Genomic DNA, 19,370 nt, shown 5'->3' on the forward strand with positions numbered 1-19,370 from the left:
CAAAAATGCCACCGTGGCCAAAGAAGATGGAGGAGAGGAGGAAGAAGAAGGAGGGCAGGACACACCCCAATTCCTCCATCTTACTCCTCTAAACCCCCCTGTACATAAATCCTAAACCCTGTTTCTTACCCTCTAATTAGCTAATCTTTTCACCCTTCACCCCGGTGAGGCCCTCTTATCTTCATAAAGGTGTCGTCTCCCGTGTAGGGTCAAAGTCCTGCCACCAGACACTTCTGGCAACATTCCAGGACTCCCGGGCCCCCCAAGGGTGGTCTCGGGGGCTTTGCATCCCAGGACTCAAATCCTGAGATCCCACATCTCCCCCTTCTGTTTGCACCAAGAAAACCTCTTTTATCACCCGATTCATGGCGCGCTTCAGACATACAAAAATGCACGGGACGACAATCATGAGGACTAGTAGGACTATTAAAACATAAAACCCTATCCTTAAGATTCTTCTCCAAATAGGAGAAATGTCGAAGAAATCTGCCAGCTGATCAATCCATGATCCCGTGATCTCGCCAAGCTTATTTACGCTGTCTTTTATGTTTCTAATACTTTCATGAATCGATTTTGAGTGATCTGAGAGATTCATGCAGCACATCCCTTCAAACTCTTCACACCCATGTCCATGGGCGAGCAATAGATAATCGATTGCAGCTCTGTTTTGAAGAGTCGCCTGTCTTATACCACTAACGTCTTTTAACATGTCATCCAATGCGACAGACACAGACCGTGCATGTTTGCTCAACCAGCAACCCATGTGGTCGATCTGAGTTAAAGCCACCCCTGATGCTGTTTGAGGTGAGAAAATCGCCGTAGCAATGCTTGTTTTCTTATCCCAAGAAAATACTTCGTCATTGCAATCTGTCGCATAATTTTGGATCGATCTTTTTCCTCTGCGCCTTTTCTCTCTTAGCATGTTCAAATCAGGCGACAGCATTGAAATTTCCCCAATGCCGCATGGACCTCCCGTGGCATTAGCAGGAATGCCGTGCCAAATTCTGTCCCCGCAAATTAAAAACAAACCCCGTGGCAATTGCACTGGGACTTGGATTGATCCTTTGGCAGTTCTTTTTGTATATTTGCACCAAGCCGATGCATTCTTATAAAACTCATGATTGGGGGTCAAATCGATAGTTTTTGCCTTCGTGGCCTCCGGAACCTCAAACTGCATGCAGAATCCCATTGTCATGGACCCAAAAATCTCCAATTCCTGAGGTTCTGTAGAAGCCACAGGAAGTAGATGTGTCCAAGCACACCACTCTTTCACAGGATTTTCAATGACCTGTGAAATGTTAACTGCGGAATGCCCTGGAACTGGCCATTCGTCCACTGGCAATCCAACCATGCATGCAGAAAATGGTTTTCCTGGCCTCGAATGTGTCAGGCAAATACTATCTAGATTTGCTGCTTGAGCCAAAGTCTCCCATAGATTTTGCCTTGGCTGATTTACAGGTAAATCTTCTCCCTTACTTGCTGCAATGAATGAAAGAATGATGCACATAAGCATCATGACACTCATTATTACACTTTTATACAGAAATCCCCAAAGTCCTTAGTTTCTTTTTATTTTTCTTCGGGATCGCTCTTTCCGGCCTGAGTCTCGACTTCTGTCTGAGTACTCGTCTCTTTGTTTCTCGGATCAGCGTTCTCGGGTTCTCGCGTCCGGAATGGCTTCATGTGCCGCGCCGACACCCACTTTAGACCTCGATCTGTGGAGATACAAGCGAAACCCTTGCCCCAAGTGATTAGTCTGAAAGGACCCTCTATTTGTCCTGTTTCTGGGTTCCTGATCAAAACCAAGGGGTTTTCCCTTAGCCTTGCCTGTGTGCTATTTAGAAAGTGTCTCACGATTGGTGGATTAGGTTCCGAGGATGAGCTATTTAGGAAATTCAACACATACAGTGCCTTATTTAATTTCATGTGAGGTGTTGCCTCTGGTTCACCCCTTCTCTGTCTATCCAGAAGGGATTTCAGGGTGTGATGTGTTCTTTCAATGATTGCTTGACCTGTGGGTGAATGTGGAATACCGAACGTGTGTCTGACACCCCATTTTTTCAGGAATTTGTCAAGCACCCTGCCTGTATACGTTGGACCGTTATCTGTTTTTATCTCCTGAGGCACACCTAATGCTGCAAATGCTTGCAGAAAATGTCGGCAAGCATGGTCTGCTGTTTCCCCTGCATGTGCTGAAGCAAAGACTGCACCTGAGAATGTATCTACAGAAACATGAACATTTTTGAGCCTCCCAAAAGATGGATATTTCGTGACATCAGCTTGCCACAACTGAAGACTTTGCAGCCCCCGCGGATTGATAGCTCCGGTGGAAGAAGGTGGCTGCACAAACTGACAGTCTGGACAAGCACTAATGATCTCCCTCGCCTGAGTCTTTGTGAGACGAAAGGACTCCATCAGCGCTTGCGCATTCTGATGAAAAAACGCATGACTTAACCTTGCTTGCTCAAAAATGTCCGGCAGTGTTTGCGAAATGGGCATTGTCAACCTGTCTTCCCTGAGCCATCCGTGAACACTGTGATCCCGTCCAAAGGTTCTTCACTTATTCTTGGTTTTGTTTTATAACATATTTGCGATTGCAGTATCTTGTGTTGCGGAAAGTGGATTGTGCAAGTTCCTGGGAACGCCAACAATGCGATTAACAGGTCTTTCGATTGTTGCATCGCCCACTCGAAATAGTCTTGTTTCAAGGGTAACCTGATGGTTGAAAATTCTCTTCCTGCCATCGTCAGCAACCTTGTTCTCGCTTTTATGATGATCTGTGCTGCCATCTCCAAATCTGTAAGAATTGTTTTTGCGGGCCTGTGTGGTAGGAAAATCCACTCTATGATTATCAAAGAGTCCTTTTGCGACTCGTCCCATTGGAAGATCAAACCATGGAACTGTGTTTTCTTCCCCAGCACTGCCAACTGAAAAGGCAACGTTGGAACAAATCGATGTGCTTGCCTTTTCTGTATCACGTCTGCAACTTTCTCCAATTCCTTCTTTGCTTCTTGCGTGAGTGTCCTGGGAGACCGAATGTCTGTGTCTCCTCTCAAAAGATCGAGCAGCGCTGGGATGTCGCTGTTTGTGATTCCCAAAACCGGCCTCATCCAGTTGATTTCTCCCAGAAGCTGTTGCAAATCGTGCAGATTGGTGATGTTGGTGCTGATCTCCACTTTTTGAGGCTTTATTGTTCTTTCTGAAATTTTCCACCCTAGATATTTCCAAGGTGCAACCTCTTGAATCTTTGAAATGCTGATTTCTAGACCTGCCTTCTGCACCTCTGCGATCACACAGTCACGAGCTTCTTGCAGCTCCTGTTGTGTTGATGCTGCAATGAGCAAATCATCCATATAATGAATGATCTTTACCTTTGGAAATTTCTTCCGTGCTGGTGCCAAAGCTCGTGCCACGTACCATTGGCAGATCGTCGGAGAGTTTTTCAGACCTTGTGGAAGAACAACCCAATGGTACCGCTGCAGAGTCGTTTCCTTGTTGATACTCGGAACTGAAAAGGCGAATCTTGGAGCGTCATCTGGATGAAGTGGGATACTGAAAAAACAATCCTTGAGGTCAATGACCACAAGCTGCCAATCCCTGGGAATCATTGAGACAGATGGAAGTCCCAATTGAAGCGGTCCCATGTCTTCTATGACGTCGTTGATCTTCCTGAGATCGTGTAGCAATCTCCATTTGCCCGATAGTTTTTTCTTGATGACAAACACTGGAGAATTCCAAGGGCTGTCTGTTGGCTTGATGTGTCCCGCCTGCAATTGTTCTCGGACCAGGTTTCTCAAAGCACTCAACTTTTTCCGCTCAAGGGGCCACTGATCCACCCAAACTGGTTTATTGGTTTTCCATGTCAGTTTCAGTGTGGGGAGTGCTGCAGTGACCCCTACTAAAAATCCACTTCGATCTTCGCACCCCATTGTGCCAAAAGGTCTCGACCCCAGACTGTGATCGGCTTTTGGACAATAAAAGGACGAATGACCGCCGTCTTGTCTCCTGGTCCCGTGACAACGACAGAATTCTCACTTTGCAGACATAGAGATGCTCCTCCTATGCCTGAGAGAGAACCCAGTGGCGCGACCAAGCTCCAGCTGCGTGGCCAAAAGATGTATGATATCACTGTTACATCCGCCCCTGTATCGAGCATGCCTGTGATCGCTATTGTTCCGTTCCCGCATGTCAATTGGCATGTGAGCGTGGGTCGGTCTCGACCTATGTGCTTCACCCATGTTGTGTGTACTTCAACATGTTCCTTCATAGGGAAACCTTCTTCGTCGAAGATTGACATGACCTCTCCAACTGCGTGTGGCGGCAGTGCAAAGGCTCTCGCAACCACAGTGTTTTCTGGTACAGTCAATGGTGGACGAAGTGCTCTTGCCAACACTGTCAATTCTGTATTTTTGTCCGCTGAAATAACTGTTGGATAGACAATGAGTCCAAGAATACTGCATTTATCTTGTCCAATTATCAGGAAATCTTGCTTCTTATATGAGTCCCCGCGGACACCTGTTGGTATTTCCGCATGACTTTCGTCTAGAAAGCATACTAATTTTGAAGCTGCCAATGTGCACTGTGCCCCTGGTGGGAGGAGGTCTGGGTCACTGTGGAATCGGCTGAGGGTTTTGCTGAGGGCGTCTGCTTGTTGCTCACTGATGATTGCCCCGTCTGCTCTTGCGACACCGCCAGTACTCGTGTCTGAGCGCGCTGGTCCGCGCTCCGCCTTGCGTTTCCCGGATACGGTAACGGATTTCCATCCACGTCTGTTCGGGAATAACATTCTTTCGCAGGATGTCTTCCTCTCCCGCACCGTGCGCAAACTGGCCTTTCCGCCTTCTGTACCGGCGCTGGCGTATGTGTTTGTGCACAGTTCCTTTTCATGTGCCCATGCTCCCCACATCTATAGCACTGTCCTCTTGGGGGATTGTTCTTTTTCTGCATCGTCGCAAGAACTTTGTTGATGTTCTCATTCTGTTGATGCAGTATTTTTTCCAGCATCTTCTCCAGGGTCTTGTCTTCTGCTTGCTTTTCTGAATGTCCCTTTAATTGATTCTCCCATTCCTCTCTCAATTCATTCTTCACAATCGCTGCGACATGCTGAGGTGTTCCCACCTTGCTGCATGCCTCCACCATTTCTGCCAAGGATGGCCGTCCTGGCATGGCGCTAATCACCCGTTGACAATCCGGGTTGGCATTGCCGAAGGCTAAGCTTTCCAAGAGAGGCCTCTTCGCTTCTTCTATCGTCACCTGTCGATCCACGGCTTGCGTGAGTCGATCGATGAACGACATGAATGGCTCTGTGGGACCTTGCTTGATGCAAGAGAACGGGACTTCTGGAGCTCCTGTTGGTGCGATTTGCATAATTGCCATCCTCGCTGCCTCCTTGATGTCACTTAATACTCTTCGTGGCAGCCTAGCTGCTTGTTCCCCTGGGTTGTCATCTGGAGGATCTCCTGCTAACTGCCCCTCTGTGAGGTTTGCATTTGGCCCGCCTTGGTATCTGTTCCGTAATTCAGCGAGATATTTTCTCCATCTTTTTTCCCAGACAAGGCTTTGGGTGTCAGTGAGAATCATTGCCACAATACTTCGAATGTCATATGGTGTGAGATCATATGTAGTGAATGTCCCTCTTAATAGCTGCTTGAAGTATTGTGAATTCAGCCCAAAAGTTTGAGCCGCCTTCCCTAAATCCTTGAGTATTTCATGACCCATCCTTTCCCACCTCGGGTTCTGTCCCTGGGCATCATATGTCACTGGCATTGTCAGATCCCCTGATCCTGGGAATAAATGCTTTTCTTTTGCCAACGCTTTTCTGATTCGCTTCCAATCCATCGTCTTCACTGGCCCCTGAAATTCTTCTTCTTCTTCAGGTTCCGTTGGAATTTGTATAAATAATGGTGCTGTGGATGTGGTTGGTTCATCACGTCTCATTCTTCGCCTTGAGGTTTTTGGCCTCGCTCCCAAATCCGAAAAGGAAGCTCGAGGATCCCGTTGATGTTTCTTTTTTGTGGTGTCCACTGAATGCAAGAAGCTCTTTGTTGCTTCTGCTGCTGACAGCATCCATATAGAAACCCCTTCTGATGCTGTGATCTTTATAACATTTCCTTCTTGTAGCTGTTCTTCATCTGAGCTTTCATCATCTTCATGAAACCTTGAAGTCGATGGATAATCCCTTTGTTGTGTCGGCATTGTTTTCTTTAAAATGCTTTTCTTTTTATATAATGTTGGGAAAAATTGTTGCATTGTTGCGGTCTCGCCACGAGATGGCGCTGTGGCTCCGCCGATCCAATCCGGCATGGCGTGCACTTCTGTCTTCCAGCCACCAGATGGCGCTGTCACCGGCTTCCCTGGCTCTGGTGACGTAGCGTACTCTGTTGCTTCACTTCCTGCCGGCGGCCATGTTGGTCGCCTCCCTGTCTCGGACAGCGTGCTTTCGGCTTTTAATTCAACTAAAATTGGGGTTTGAACACCAGAACGTCTCTCCTGAGGGGGTGAGTCTTGGACTCCAAGGGTTTTGATCAAGGGCACCAAGTCTGGAGAAGGCGGGGGGCCCCGGGATATGAACTCCCTAACGCGGCCCCTCCCCGCCCGGGATGTCACAGGGGGTGTGTCCCGCTCCCGCCCGGGCTGCGCTGTCTGCGTCTGCGGGCTCTCCGAGCCGCTCCCCGTGTCTCCCGAACTACTTTCACTGTCTCCATCTTGTTCCACCCCTGAGATATCTCCCCTTTGGTCTGCCTCTGACTCTGTGTCCTCCTCCTCCGTTCCCGTGTCTATTTCCTCTTTTGCCGGCACAAGCAGCCTCCCTCCCGCCGGCGGCCGCGTGCGTTCCGCAATCCTGGCGGACCTGCGCATGGGCTCTGATATCACAACCGCACGCCTTCTACGCCCCCGCATAGCAGCTTTTTGGGGCAGCATAAATTCCCCTTTTTCGCTGCCTGGGTCAGACGCCCCGGCCCCGGTCCGTGACTTTTCCGAGCCCTCGCGAACTCCGCCTGCCGCACACGCCCCCGCATCCCCGCCGGTCGGGGCTGCTGCTGCCGCTGCCCCCGGTCCCGAGTCATGCAAAGCCGCGCGAAAACACGTATCCTCTGCTTTTTCTTCACCTGCGCTCCCCGCCTGCTCCGCTGCAGCCTGGCTTCCCTGCTCCGTTGCCGCGGAATCGCGAGAAAGCGCGCCCCCCGGTCCCCTCTCCCCCGCCTCTGCCCCTGAGTCCTCCCTGCTCTCTGGGGTTTTTGGACGTTTTGGGGCTTTCCCGGGGTTTCTGGGTTTTGGGACCGGGTATTTTAATAATATTTCTTGCTCTTTTTCTCCAAGAGCGTTTTCCTCTTGGCCTTTTAAGGCCAGAGCTAATTTTTTCTTTCCCGGGGCTTTGCCCCCCGCCCCTTTCAGAGACGCCTCCCCCCCGGACGTCTGCTGCGTCCGGGGGTCCTGGAATTTCATTTGCATAGAAATCCCTTCCAGCATTATTCTTGCAGGAGACAGCAGCTTCAACGCTGTCTCATCTTTTTTAGTAGCTAAGAAATATAAGTGTCTATTTATTTCCTGCCAGAACCCCACTTCAAATAGCAGGCACGTTTCTGCCAGTGGGTAGTTTAGCCTTGCCCATAGTAATAATTGTTTTAATTCTTTCTTTGGAATTCCCTCTGTATACGTTTCAGTCACACCCTGTAGGGCGGACAAAATTTCCCGTTGTTCCTGGGAAAGTGTGCCTCCCATGTTGTTATTTTTCAGGCTTTCTTACCGAATCTGTCGCCCACAGAGCAGTCTGGACGTCTCGATCACTGTCCAGCAGATCAGGAGAAGTGGTTCCAGGGCGCCTTCTGGTTCCAATCCGGGCTGTTCTGCTACGATTGTCTTCGGCAGAAACTGAGAGGTGGAATTCTCAGTGACTGCTGTTTTTTTTTTTTGCAGTCTCTGTTGGCTTTTTGTTTTCTTCTTCTCTCTCTTTTTCTTCAGGGCTTTGAAGGTGGTGGTGGTGCCCCCCCCGAAAGGTTGTGGTGGTCAGAGCTCACCCAGTGGAAGCCAAATGTCCGGTTTATCTCGGCTGTTTGAGGGGCCTGGAAGGCCCGGGGGTGGCCTTGGGGCAGCCCGCGCGTCGAAGGACGAGAAGAGGCTTCAGTTCTTCTTTCTGGTTTTATGTTTATTAATTGTTTATCTAAAAGATGTTCTTTCAGCCTAACAAAGATCCGCTCAGCAGCCAGCCATGGGCACACTGTGCCGTCCCACGGACCGCCACGTATCTTTATACCCCTAGTTACGTATACAATATTTATCATTTTTCCCCAATACCATCTATTCTTATAACTCGGTGTACTCTTAGTAATAACCAATCCAAAAATGCCACCGTGGCTAAAGAAGATGGAGGAGAGGAGGAAGAAGAAGGAGGGCAGGACATACCCCAATTCCTCCATCTTACTCCTCTAAACCCCCCTGTACATAAATCCTAAACCCTGTTTCTTACCCTCTAATTAGCTAATCTTTTCACCCTTCACCCCGGTGAGGCCCTCTTATCTTCATAAAGGTGTCGTCTCCCGTGTAGGGTCAAAGTCCTGCCACCAGACACTTCTGGCAACATTCCAGGACTCCCGGGCCCCCCAAGGGTGGTCTCGGGGGCTTTGCATCCCAGGACTCAAATCCTGAGATCCCACAATTGTTCTCAGACTCTGAAGACACATTTGTTACATTCTCTAATGCAGATTCTGTTTTACTTGGATTTAAAGAGTCAGAGTCAGAAACTTTGCTTTGTGAGTTAGAGTTTATTATTATCAATTTCTTTAAAACACTCTATCAGAGCTCTATAAGTCGGTATAAGCACTCTTAAGTTGTTTTTTTTTTTTGAGAGACACTAAATTATAGATTCTCTAGTTTATCTGATCTAAAAAATTAAAAGTAAAAGCAGACTGTAAATTTAAATCTTTAGTATTCGCTTTAACTTAGATAAGTAAGTTTTTAAGCTCAGTTTTTGAGATTTCAGAATGACTTTTCTCTTGCAACATTGTCTCTAATTGATGAAAAACATTTTATTCAACTTTTGATAAGTTTGTTCTCATTTTCGTTGTTTTTTGATAAATTTATTTTATTTTTGATTCTTCATTATTCAAGAGTTCTCTCGAGAAAATTACTTACAAATTTCTTGGCTTGGCGGGAGAGATGACAGTGTCTTCTTGATTAACACTTGGGTTTCTAGTGGATGGAAGTTTTACGATTTTTTTCTTTTTTTTTTCTCTTAAACTACATCTTTGAACGGGGTTCCTCACACAGAACACCAAAATGCAGGGAATCAGGAGCTCACGCTTACCAAGGAAACCGTTGACTGCGGCAACTACGTCTAGATATGGACAACACTGGACAATATAGACCACAAGAGTTTTTTTTTTTTTTATTTTCAGCACATCAGTCTCAGGACATTGTTGGACAATGGAGACAGGATGTTAACAGCTTGCTGATCCACAGGGAATGCTAAAGAGGTGGGGTATTACAGCATAGCATAAAACTATCTCAGTTTAGATTTCAGCTAATCATACATAGAACAACACATATTGACAAGCATTCTATCTAATCTTATAAAACACACGTAATGGTAGTTAAAACAAAGACTGGTTCATAAGAGACAAAGAACAGAGCTCTATTCATATTAACCTTCTAAAGATATACATTAAATAACCTTGTTGCAATCCATAAGCCAATCCTACAGAGGCCTATTGTTATTTGTCATGTATGGTCTACTGCTTAGAAAACTTTTCTGCTGTATTTGCAATGCTAACAGAACTTCAGTCTGAGGCCTGTTCTTTTTTAGCCATTTCTTAAAAACCCTCTAACTTTAGGAATTCCATGGAGCCCAGTGTGACCAGAGTTGTGGAGTGGCTGTGGGGACAGGAACAGGGGACAGGAATATGGCAGCTGGTATGTGGAAATGGGATGTAGGGAGAGGAATGGAGGGAAGGGGATGTGGCGACAAGGATATGTCAACAGGCACCTTGGAGCTGGGGCACCTGTGGGGACAGGGACAGATGGACCTGCGCCGTTCAGGTGGGCCATGTAGACTGCTACCATCAGAATGGAATCATAGCCACAGGGCCATGGGCACATGGCCATGGGCACAGGTGCCATGAGGCTGGTGGGGATGACCCATGCTATCACCAGGTGTCTGTGGTGTCACCGCTGTTGGAATTCAGGACATTCCTCTGTCTGTCCTGGATGGCCGGGACTTCTGCCAGGGGGCTCAGAGACCTTGGCACAGAGCCCCAGATGCTGGTGGTTTTGATTATGACCCATGGAAAAAGTTACCAACCTTATATGAAGATCTGCAAGCCACAAAAGCATAAGTAGAATATTAATTAGTTGGTCACGGGTGGAAAAATAATTTTTTTGGTGTTTTTAGAATGGGGATTCAGAGGGCAAGATGGAGGGATCTGAGTGTGTCCAGCCTTTCTCCTTCTTCTTCTTGGCCTCCATCTTCTGCTGTGATGGTGGCACTTTTAGACTGGTTTAGAGTAGAGGCTCACTGTCTGACATAGGTGATAGGTATTGGAAAGTAATTGTAAATATTGTACACGTAGTTTTTAATATAAAAAGATAACACCGCCCTGGGGACAGGCAGAATGCCTCAGACTGTCTTGCTGAGTAGATCTCGGCTGGACAGGTGAAAGAATTTTATAGATAAGGAACAATAAATAACTTTGAGACCGAGAACTGAAGAGCTCTGACTCTTTCTTTGAGCGCTGGGCTGGGAAAAGAGACTTTCTGACATTTCTCAGGGTCACTCTGACCAGTTGAAGCCCCAAGAACCACTTCCTTCCTCCACCCAGGGTGGCCACACTGTCCCCATCCCCAGGGAAACCATTCCCAACAGATGTGGCTGTGGGCAGCTGTGACACACAGACATGTCCCCAGGCCTCATCAGAGGGACCATTCTGAGCACTTCTGTTGGGGACCATTCCTGAGCACTTTCTCATGAAAACCAGTGTCCCAAAGGGGACAGAAACCACACCTTGTCCCCCTTGTTGTCCTCTTCCTGCAGTGCCACCCCCACCCAACCCTGTCCCTTCTCCCTTCCAGCCCAGACCCTCGGCCTCGCTGGTGAGTCCTCGGGAGATGCCATGGCCCCACCCCACTCTGCCTGGCCCTGCACTGGCTCTCGCAGGCTGGTGTCCCCTGTCACCCACAGGTGCCCAGACCACCCAGCTCCTGGTGGAGCCCCCCTGGAGGCCGGCGGTGCTGTGGGACTAGGTGACACTGACCTGCCAGGGCTTGGGGCCACCTGGTGGCACCACCTGGTACAAAGACGGGCAGCTCTGGTGGCCAGAAGGACATGAGCCCTGTCTCATCAGGGAGAGTGGCACCTACATGTGTGACACACCCGGCAGTGGGCTCAGCCCCTCCATGCATGTTGTAAATGGTGAGAGCTCTTTGTGCCCATACCCTGACAACAGCAGGAACCCCGAGAGCTCTGGGTGAGCTCAGCTTCATGGCTCACACCCCTCGTATGACCAGAGCATATTCCCTGCACATGGGGACATCCCAGAGCATCACTGGAGCATCCCCTGCACACACCAGTGCATTCCAATGTAACAAGAGCACCCTATTGCAATGGGGGACCCCTGGTTCCTTCTGTTGTCATTGAGACCCTCCTGTTCCACAGCCAGCCCAGTGCTGCAGGTGCTGGCCTTAAAAGAGACAGATGCTAACTGGCTCACAGAATTGACGCGGCTCCTTGTTCACCTACTGAGAACTTTGTTTCTTTCTTATGACCAATGGGCAGTGAATGTGTCTCTTAAGTTAATGTAAATATCTTGAGAAACTATAAAAGCAACATGTTGCTATAATAAATCTCTCTTTTACACCCTTCTGATGGAGTTGTGGTGTTTTTATAGCGACATCTGTTGCCCGCCCGCAGTGATAGCAACTGGACTGTAGAAAAGGGAAAGAAAAAAGTGAGAAAAATGTTGAAGGGTACCCTAAAAATGAGTGAAGGCAACAAGGATGCTTCGGAGGTCCAGACCTAATTCAGACATCTGATTCGAGGTGTGTGATTATATACAAAAAATAATGGGACATAATTTATCAAAGGAGGAAAAGACTGTTTCGTCCACGTGGAAAACTTTATTGAAGAGGAAAAATGTTCAAGCTTCTGATTATGCTCTTGGTAGCTTACCGATATGGTGTAAATCACAGGACTTTGAAGCTGATGCCGACAATGCCTTCAGTGTCAGGGCATGGAAAAAGATTGGGAAGAGACTATGGGAAGTGATATCTAAGGGGGATAAGACAGTTGTCGATTTGGCTACTACCTGGAGACTGTTGTATGAGGCATTGAAGGAATGGAAAGCAGAACAAGATAGAGGGGAGGAACTGGAGGAGCAGGAATTGGAGCTAGAAACTGAAGTAGAGGAATAGGAGGAAGATGACACTGAGCCTGTTGATGAATCTCCCCGTAAGGAGGCTGCTGCAGCTGCTGTGGAGGTTCCCCCAGGGTTTGGTATTGTGAGAATCAAGGAGCAGGCTAAGACTGTTGCTCGGTATTTATCTCCAAAAGACAATGTTAAATTTCTGCATAGTTCGCCTGCTCAGCAGTTGGTTGAACTGAGTACTAAACCAAAGTATCTTATGCCTGCACAGCAGTTAGCAGAAATGGAGCTACAGAAGAAGCGAAGTGAAAAACAGGCTGGGTCATTGGCCCTTTTGTCTCTCCCTGGGCCATCTGCTTCCCCCTCACCCTCCTGTGCATCGGCTGCTCCCTCCCCCTCCTCACTTTCCCTTGAGCCATCCACCCCTTCTCTGCCCTCCTTCAAGTTGTCTGCCTCTGCTCAATCTCCTGTTGAGCTGTCTTCCCCCCTCCTCCCTCCTGAACTGGTTGAACAAATGCAGTCTTTAACATTGAGTCCTTCTTCGTCTAGTGATAGCTCTGACAATGAACTGCCGGTTAAAAGTACACCTAAGAAGACACAGGTTTCTGTTAGACCTCATAGCAGATCCAAGCCAGCTGTTTCTTGGACTCTGCTCCCTGACAGGTGGCTGTGACTCCTCGACACCCTTTGCAATTTTGGGAGCATGTGAGAATGAAAGCAGCTGAAGTGGGAGATTGGAATTTATTAGAGAAAATAAGTCCACCTAAAAGGATGGAGATGGCTGCTGCTGCTGCTGCTTCCGGTGGGCCTGTGGCTTTTCCTGTTTTCAAAGCTGTTCCTAATTAATGACAACAAGATAGTCATCAGGTTTTTGCATGGAGGGTTGTACAGGACCTTCAGTCAAAAGTAGATCAGTATGGTGTTAACTCTTCGCAGGTGATGCAAGTGATTCATGTTCTAGATGCTGATGTACTTGCACCTTATGATATTGTTCACCTTGCTACGATTCTGTTTCAGCCAGTGCAGTATGGTGTGTCTCAAGCTACCTGGAAACACATGGCTGAAAGAGTAGCATAGGACAATATGCAGTTACCTCAGCAGGATCCACATCATGCTGTGGGAGTTGATGCCTTGCTGAGAAATGGACCATTCTCTAACCTGGATTTGCAGGCAAGATGGGACCCCCTGGTTCTGGCACAGGCCCAGCAGCTGGGTATGAGTGCCTTACTTAAAACAATGGAGATAGCAGCTCCTAAACCAAGGTAGATTACCATCCTGCAAGGAGTGAAGGAACTTTTTCTGCAGTTTGTGGAGAGGATTGCTGCAGCCCTTGAGAAGCAAGTAGAAGATGATAAGTTGAGGTAAATTTTATGCAGACAGCTAGCACAGGAAAATGCAAATGATGATTGCAGGGGAATTATTGATTCTTTACCGGGAGATCCCTTGCTGTCTGATCTTGTAGTTGCTTCCTCAAAGGTTGGTTCAGTTGTGCAAAAAAAGGCTTCTTTGGCAAAAGTCATGAAGTCTTCACCCAGATGTTCTGCTTGTGATGAATCAGGGCATGTGAAGACCCAATGCCCTCAAACTGCTGGATGATGTGTACACTCTAGTTGGTTTGGTTATCGCCCCAAAGGAAGTTCAAAGACAGAGGCCCTGGAAATATTTGGGGTTGATAATCGCCAATACACAAATCGTGCCTTTACCTGTAAAATTGGACATTGAAATTAAACCACTGCTGATGTACAGAAATTGGTTGTTGCAATAGGTTGGCTTAGGCCATACTTGGGGATAACTAATCACCAACTGCAACCTTTGTATGACTTACTATCAGGGATAACTTTCTCTATCAATGAGAGACATTTGACTGCCACAGCAAAAAATACTGTAGAAGAAGTTGAATTGGCCTTGACATCTGGATTTGTTACCAGGATAGATGTTTCTGTTGGTGTGCAATTCTTTATTTTGAGAGATGATCAAATATCATGTGGATGGTTGTGTCAACAGAATGATAAATAGGAAGATAAATTGCATATTTTGAAGTGGATATTTTTGTCTTTCAGGTCCTGAAAAACAGTTCCAGGTCTGTATGAGCTTTTTGCAGACATCATTATCAATGGTCACAGACAGTGCCATGAAACCTTAGGTTGTGATCCTGTAACTATTGTCATACAGGTACAACAATGGTATTTTGAGTGGTATTTGATTGTTTTCAAAACAATCACAAGCTACAATCTGTTGAAGTGAAGGGAGTGACCCATCTTCCTTGATCAGCATCTGACTCCAATTTATTGATCAACTAGGCTCTTTTTATAACAGTGTTAATCCACTAATCTGAGCTCCCAATAGGCTGTAGAGAAAACTTCAGCTCCTCCTTTTGTTTACAATACCTGAAGTTAGTTTATTGAAACCAAGATCAGTGTTCTCACCATGATATGAAAAGTTCTCAAAACCTTCATATCTGTTCCCAGACCGGCTGTCTGTTCCCAGTAGCAGCCAAGGACAGAACGGTCTGAGAATCTTGTTTATATAAAAGGTGGCTGAGAACCTTAATTATTTACAGAATCAAGCCTGGGAAAGGCTGCTTTACAGCAGGCTTCTATCTTTCCGTCAGCTGAGTACCTTCATGGCCTCTTTCTTTAAGCCATGCTTAAACCAGGCTCTCCCCAACAAAATGCTTTATCTTCCTTTACAGGTCAAATAACATATCATTTACCTTCTCATCCTATTTTGAATTTCACTAAGAGAATTCCTTTTCAGGGGAAACACCTTTGCTCTTCTATGCCAGTAGAAGGTGCAGCAGTTTTTACAGATGGATCAGGAAGAGCTGGAAAAGCTGCTGTAGCCTGGAAGAAAGATGTCCGCTGGGAATATGAAGTAATGGTTTAACAAGGGTCTCCTCAGTTAATTGAACTTTGTGCCATACTCTTGACCTTTACCTTATTTCCTAGTTTTGTAAATATAGTCACTGATTCTGTTTATGTTGCTAATTTAGTAATACAGTTGATCAAGCTTTGTTGTATAATGTAAAGGAGAAACCCTTATTTGCTATGTTGTTGAAATTGTGGACTGTTATTCATAATCAAAAGCATTCTTATTTTATTATGCATATTCATAGCCATACATCCCTACCTGGATTCTTTGTTGAAGGTAATGCCTATGTGGATTCCATTGTGGCTGCCTCAGCAGTAAAAATGGTGCCTAATGTGTTACAGCCAGCTGTTCTATCTCATAATTTTTTTCATCAGGGTGCTCAGGCACTACGGCAGCAATTTAAATTATCACATAGTGAAGAAAAGTCAATTATTTCTTCTTGCCCTCATCGTCATATGTCTCATGTTATATAATATTACAGTACTAATCCTAGAGGCTTACTCACTTTGCAAGAATGGCAAAGAGATGTTACAAAAATGCCTGAATTGGGCCATCTAAAGTATGTTCACGTTACAATTGACACCTTTTCTCATGCCATGGTTGCCTCAGCATTGGCAGGTGAAACAGCTCAGGATGTTATTCATCGTTTTTGCCACACCTTTTCCATCTTAGGCATTCCATCACATGTAAAGACAGATAACGGCCTGGCGTATGTTTCAAAGAAATTGCAGGTGGTTTTTTGTGCCTGGGATGTTGATCATTGCACTGGTATTCCTCGTGCCTCAACAGGCCAAGCAATTATTGGACGTGATCATGGTGTGTTGAAGCACTAGGTACAAAAACTAAAAGGGGGAATGCAAAGGGAATCGCCTCAAGTGAGATTAGACAAAGCCGTCTATGTCTTAAATTTTCTGCGTCCTTTACCTGACTTACAAGTGTCTCCTATATTCTATCATTTTTCGTCTTTGAATTCAAAAGCGCCAAACTTTAAGGAAGGTATTAAGGTATGGGTAGAAGACTTAATCACAGAAAGGTGGACTGGCGAGTGGAATTAGTAACATGGGGAAGAGGATATGCATGCATTTTAACAGAAAATGGACCTTGTTGGGTCTCTGCCCATTGTGTTAAACCTTATTTGGAGCACAAAAGACGGGATGGGTGGTTCTACAGAGGAAGCAAAATGAGTAGGTAATTGCATTGATTATTCAGTGGATGGAAGCATGGACCCTCAAGGGATGTGTGGTAAAGATGGTAATTCAAGACAGAGTAAAGGGAGTTATAGGCTGAGCTGGGGGACCTGGAGTGAGGGAAAAATCCAAAATTTAAGTTAGTGGGTGTTACTTTTGTTTCTTTTCTTTGAATTCTCCTATAGCGAGGTTGGTAGTACTGACAAATGTGTCTTGTACCATTTCCTTTTGCAGTGCACCGACAGTCCCAAAAACAGGGGAATTTGACATACCTAAGGGAGAAGTGTTGCCTTTGCATAGGGGCTGAATTAGTAGCTGAAGTCCACACTTGGAGCAACTAGGTTGGTTGCCCATTATGATAGCAGCAACCAGTTGTAAAGTTAAGTGGATGCTACTTGGTTCTAAGTAGTGACTAGGCAGATGACTTGGTCTCTGATTCTGTGTGGGAAAAAGTTATTTGATTAGAGGTGAAGATGTCATTCTGCTACAAATGTGTCATTTGCAAATTGCGAGGTCTGTAACGGTATTTGAAGATTGTTTTTATGGGCCCTGTTTGTATATGAATATTAGGATTGTGAGGGTGTGTGTTGTGGAGTTGGAAGAAGTTGGTTATCTGTAAGTGAATGAAGGATGGATCCTCTGTCTGCTTGGATTTTTGCAAGGACCCTGCAAAAGTCCTTAGCAGTTGTGTTTGTGGGTCAAATACAAAAAGGGAGAATTGTGGGAAAGGCATTTTGTGCTGTTCTTGTGAGTCAGCAAAGGCTTCCTAAAGATAAGGAAAGCCCCGTATCTCTCCCAAGGAAGACACCAAGGATGTCACCATGGAGACATGATGAAGGAGAGAAAGTTAAAAGATACGGACTATAGCTGGCTCACAGAATTGACGTGGCTCCTTGTTCACCTACTGAGAACTTTGTTTTACTCTTATGACCAATGGGCAGTGAATGTGTCTCTTAAGTAAATGTAAATATCTTGAAAAACTATAAAAGCAACATGTTGCTATAATAAATCTCTCTTTTACACCCTTCTGATGGAGTTGTGGTGTTTTGTGCTGTGTTGTGCTCTATAGTGACACCCCTACAGTGCCCCACACCAACCCTTTCCTGAGGTCTCCCCTCTTCCTCTCCAAGTGTCATCTCCCTGAACCCCCTGAGGTTCCTTTCCATATCCCTCATCTCTGCGCCCCCTCGCCCTCACTGGGGTTTCCCTGCCCCTCCCTGATCACCCCCAGGTTTCTCACTGTCCCCTGGTGTCCCCCCTCCTGCAGTGGTCCCACACTCGGGGGTGCCCCAGTGGGCGCAGCCCCCCAGGGGACAGGTGGCACTCAAGGACCGCCTGGTGCTGAGCTGTGTGGTGGCTGCTGGGACAGGTCCTCTGTCCTTCTCCTGGCACCAGAAGGGCTCAGGGGCCCCACCTGGAGTTCTGGCACATTGGGGGCAATGACAGCAGCCACCACCAGTGCCAGGACAGCGTGGCTGAGTGTGCTCCTGAATGTCACCATCCTGGGTAAGCGGAACCCTCGGGCTGAGGGTGAACCCACCCACAGCACTCGTATCCCACTCACCATGTGGCAGCCCTATCTCTGTCCCTGCAGCGCCAGGGGCCAATGCCACCATCACCCCTGGTCCCCTGTCACATCAGGTGCATGCAGGTGACCCCGTGACCCTGCACTGCCTGGTGCAGGTGGGCTCAGCACCTGTCACCTTCACCTAGCTGCACAACGGGCAGGACGTGGCCCGGGGTCCCCTCCTGGAGCTCAGGGCCATCGATGTGGGACATTTGGGCACCTACCAGTGCGTGGCCACCAACCAGCTGGGACAGGACGGGCACCGCGTGATCCGGGCATTCAGCCCAGGGCTAGTCCTGGAGGTGTCACCTGGCTCACCCTCGGTTACAGGTGGGGGTCACACGGGGTCACTGGGGTGTTCAGGACTCCTGCAGTTTAGGGTGACCCAGGTGTGTCTCCCTCTGTCCCCAGCAGTGGCTGTGAATGTCGGCAGGACCCTCCTGTTCATGCTCCTGGCTGTCATTGGGGGCTGTCAGTGGTGGCACCGTTGGGGTGGGCGACAATGGAGAGGATGGGGGTCCTGGGGTGAGGGGGAGCCCCCAGAGTGGGGGCAGAGATGAGCAGCACCAGGTCCGGTGAGCTGGGGGAAAATGAGCCTGCAGTGACCTTGGCTGGACGCCCTGGGAGAATCTGGAGGGTAGTGGTTCTGCTCCAGAGCCATCCCTAGCTGGGCTTTCAGGAAAATTACGAGGGCACTGGGAGGTCCCAGAGGGTTTGGGGAGGTCTCGGAGAGCTGTAAAGGGATGTTGTGGATCTTTTGGGGTCCTGGAGGAGTTTTGGGATCCCTGCCAAGAGGGGTGCCTGGAGATGGTCACAAGCCCTGTGCCGGGGAGGAAGGGCCATCCATGTCCTTCTGCCCATGTGCTGCTGGCTGCCTTGCTGAGGGCTCAAGATGGGGCTCCTCTGGAGCTACTGTGGGGCTGTGGGGCTGCTGCTGGGAAGCTTGGCCAGGCTGGGGGAGACCCTGAGGGGCTGAGGCCCTGCTAAGCCCGGAGCAATTGGCTGTCAGAGGCCATAAGCAGCCCCCTGGCAGCTGCCTTGATCCTGACAGCCAGCTGCTCTGGCGCTTCCAGGTCGGTGGCCCGTTGGAGGGACCCCCTGGAATCAGGCGTGGAACAGCCTTTCAGGGCTGTGAGGCCAGCAGTTGTGGGGCTGGGCATGTGCCCTCCCTGTGCTCCAGAATGCAGCCTTAGGCATTGAGCTCCACTGCCGGATTGCCAAGTCTTGTTCCTGTTGCTGTGGGGGAGGCCGAGCTCTGTGGCTTTAGGCCCCATGAGCCAGAAGAGCAGCAGCTTTGAACCCACAGGGGCCACAGAAAGGCCCTCTTGGACCACGGACATTCCTGTCCTTCCCAAGGCAGGGACACATGAGAGTGCAGCGGGCACCTTCATG

Source organism: Zonotrichia albicollis, chromosome 34 (genome assembly GCF_047830755.1).
Source record: "Zonotrichia albicollis isolate bZonAlb1 chromosome 34, bZonAlb1.hap1, whole genome shotgun sequence".
Classification (NCBI taxonomy): Eukaryota; Metazoa; Chordata; class Aves; order Passeriformes; family Passerellidae; genus Zonotrichia; species Zonotrichia albicollis.